Below are 3817 nucleotides of genomic sequence, written 5' to 3'. Positions count from 1 at the left end.
AAAACATAGTCATCCTCTACGATTCTGCGTTTTTGGTTTTATCGTATCTTTAAAAATGTGGATGCCACAGATTTTCGTCCTTTGTGGGGGCGGAAGTGGGCGGGGCGAAGTTTTGAAATATTTTTGTAGCAGTGACATATCACAGAAGTCTGGATCCAAAACATCGTTGCTCTAGCTCTTATAGTCTTTAAGCACTAGGCGCTAATAGGGACGGACAGACGGACAGACGGACGGACGGACAGACGGACAGACAGACATGGCTCAATCGACTCGGCTATTGATGCTCATCAAGAATATATATACTTTATGGGGTCGGAAACGATTCCATCTGGACGTTACACACATCCACTCTTACCACAAATCTAATATACCCCAATACTCATTTTGAGTATCGGGTATAAAAACAACGAGGGGGAACGTTGTGAGTTGCTTTGGAGACCGCAACTCTACAGTTATACCCGATACTAAGTCAGTATAGCTCTCCTCCGGCAGACGCCGCTAATATTAAACGACACGACAAGGAGTGCGTGCGAGAGAGACAGAAAATCAGTCTGAGCGTGACGTCGGGGGCTACGTAGCCAGTGCAAATTGATTTGTTCCTTTTGGCTATAAAAATGATCTGATCTGATCCAGATTCAGCAATCTGATAGATATGGTCATTATCTATGATTCTGCGTTTTTGGTTTTATCGTATCTTTAAAAATGTGGATGCCACAGATGTTCGTCCTTTGTGGGGGCGGAAGTGGGCGGGGCGAAGTTTTGAAATATTTTTGTAGCAGTGACATATCACAGAAGTCTGGATCCAAAACATCGTTGCTCTAGATCTTATAGTCTTTGAGCACTAGGCGCTGAAGGGGACGGACGGACGGACGGACGGACGGACAGACGGACAGACAGACAGGGCTCAATCGACTCGGCTATTGATGCTAATCAAGAATATATATACTTTATGGGGTCGGAAACGATTCCTTCTGGACGTTACACACATCCACTTTTACCACAAATCTAATATACCCCAATACTCATTTTGAGTATCGGGTATAAAAACAGTGCATAGGAGCTGATAAGCCTCATGTACTCGAACACCCATAAACATATGTGCATGCTCTTTAGTTGCTTTGCTCACCAGACAATCTCCTGTGAAGATAGCATCGAGACTTTGGTCAGAGTGTTTACTTAAACTAAAACTACGTGTGATACAGACGAAATTAACAGCGATTTCATGTGAAAATTTTCGACAGATCATTGCGTGTCAATCTAAATGAAAAACTCGTTCTCAATCGTACATACGTACAAACATTGAAAGCCTTTAGAATCTGATTGAGAACTGCCCACCCAATTGAAATGTGTTGCCTGTGCTCCGACTAACAATGAGTTTTTCTGTTCACCCTATAGAGATTCCCGACCAGGTATTCGCTTGGTGGCATCAGTATGGCAAAGATAACTTTCGCTTTTGAATACGATCTTACTCCAATTTAATTCACCAATCACAAGTACTTGGAGGTAAGCTGAACAAACATCCCTCGATCGAACATCTCCCAAAATTATTCAGTTATTGCCTTCTCCAGTTCATACTCAGCAGTCAGACACTGATAACCAAGTCCGATATCTATAACCTTACCCATCCATGGCTGGGGCTTGGCCTGCTTGCCAGCACGGGCAGCAAATGGCACAAGCATCGAAAGATGATTACGCCCTCCTTTCACTTCAACATCCTGCAGGACTTTCACGAAGTGATAAACGAAAACTCTACAAAGTTCATCAAGCAGCTGAAGGAAGTGGCAGCCGGCGATAGTATTTTTGACTTTCAGAACGAGACCCATTACTTGACTCTGGATGTCATTTGCGACACTGCATTGGGAGTGTCCGTGAACGCAATGGAAAACCGCAGCTCCTCCATTGTTCAAGCCTTCAAAGAGTAAGTAATTACAGTGTTGACTTATGAATTCTGTTGACAGCTGGTCTTCTCTTTTATAGCATGTGCTACTGCATCAACATGAGAACCTTTCATCCGTTCAAACGTAATGACCTGTTCTTTCGCTTGGCTCCCGACTATCCAGCCTACTGCAAGACTCTGAAGACCCTGCAGGACTTTACCAACAATATCATCGAGAAGCGTATCAAGGCAAACAAAGACGGAACCGTCTCGGCAAGTCAAGGTGATGAGTTCTCCCGCAAGAAAATGGCCTTCCTTGTCACCTTGCTGTCATCCACGATCGACGGTCGCCCGCTTACGACTCATGAGCTTTACGAAGAAGTCTCCACTTTCATGTTTGAAGGACACGACAAAACCACTTCGGGAGTGTCCATTGCTGTTTTTTTGCTCTCCAGGCACCAAGACGAGCAACGAAAACTATTCGATGAACAGCGCAAAGTGATGGGTGACTCCGGAATGGGTCGTGATCATAGCTCGCAAATAACTGTTGACACTTTCGGCGTGTCTGATAAAAACCTCTCATTGACGGACACATTGAGAAAATGGACTGAAAAGACCCGATCAAATCTGTTTTTGCTCAACTCGCTCTTCGCTCAAGCAAATACCGATTTTTTCACTTCTCTTTTGTTCCTGTTTTTCACTGAGCATCTTGTCGCGAGTGAACGAACAAAGTGTCTTTTGCGTATGTATGCGTGCTTGTACGTGTGATGCTTATGGCAACTATCAATTTTTGTGAATTCTATACGGTTTGACTATTGGAGCTTAAAATGAATCGTGAAAAGCAAAACGAAAATGTTCGTTTGCCAATTTTGCAAATAAATATACATATTACAATACAATAGCCCAAAAGATGCGGAAGTGACGAGTGACGAGACAGCAAAGGGAAAAAGTGTTGACCGTCGTTTGCGAGCTATGGTCGGGATGCAACCTTCCAGGAAATCTCTGAAATGAAATATTTGGATCTGTTCATCAAGGAGGCACAGCGCGTGTATCCCAGCGTACCATTTATTGGTCGCTATACTGAGAAGGACTACGTAGCTTATTGGCGGTCTCTAAAGAAACCTTTTGATAACTTTTCTTTTCATCCTGCAGAGGGCGATCTTGTGCCGAAAGGTACCACCCTAAATTTGGCACTCGTCATGCTTGGCTACAACGATCGTGTGTTCAAGGACCCGCACAAGTTCCGTCCCGAACGATTTGAGCTGGAGAAACCCGGTCCCTTCGAATACGTGCCCTTCAGTGCCGGTCCCCGCAACTGCATTGGCCAGAAGTTCGCTCTGCTGGAGATCAAGACGGTGGTATCCAAAATTATTCGCCACTTTGAGGTGCTGCCTGCCCTGGATGAGCTTGCCTCCAAGGATGGTTACATAAGTACTAGCCTAGGATATCCGCCTGAAGAAAGGAAGAAGCGCGACTTGATTCGCCACAAATAGATCCTCTTCTCTCTGCTGTACTGACCCTGAAGGCCGAGAATGGTCTCTTTATACGCCTTAAGGAAAGGCACTAGACTCTACGGGTTAGAATAAACGTTACTGTTGAATATTATATCCTTATTCGTTTTGCTTATTTAATAAAATTAATGTTACGGGACACCGCCGAACTAAGAATTACCACGGGGGTCAGGGATATCGACAAGCATCGCCGAGGGTGCCTAGGCAATCGCCGGATATCACTTACGGGACACTGTCGAACTAAGAATTACTGCGAAAGTCTTTATCATACAGGGCAGGTATCGCCGAGAGGGTCTAGGCAATCGCCAGACAGCCCCTTCGGCACCCAGGGAACTACGGGGATCAGGCGAGACACGAACAGGAGTCACCGCGGGGGGGGAGGGGGGGGGGCGCTTAGACGATCGTCGGATAGCGGCCTCGGGACCCTGCG

The 3817-nt window shown here is 45.5% G+C and overlaps 1 pseudogene; it reads left to right on the top strand.

The window, feature by feature from the left end:
- Window positions 1-1568: 1568 nt before the first annotated feature.
- On the top strand, window positions 1569-3443 carry LOC117191055 (annotated as a pseudogene).
- Window positions 3444-3817: the final 374 nt, after the last annotated feature.

Source organism: Drosophila miranda, assembly GCF_003369915.1.
Source record: "Drosophila miranda strain MSH22 chromosome Y unlocalized genomic scaffold, D.miranda_PacBio2.1 Contig_Y1_pilon, whole genome shotgun sequence".
In the NCBI taxonomy this organism is placed as follows: domain Eukaryota; kingdom Metazoa; phylum Arthropoda; class Insecta; order Diptera; family Drosophilidae; genus Drosophila; species Drosophila miranda.
This window is presented reverse-complemented; position numbering and strand designations above follow the sequence as displayed.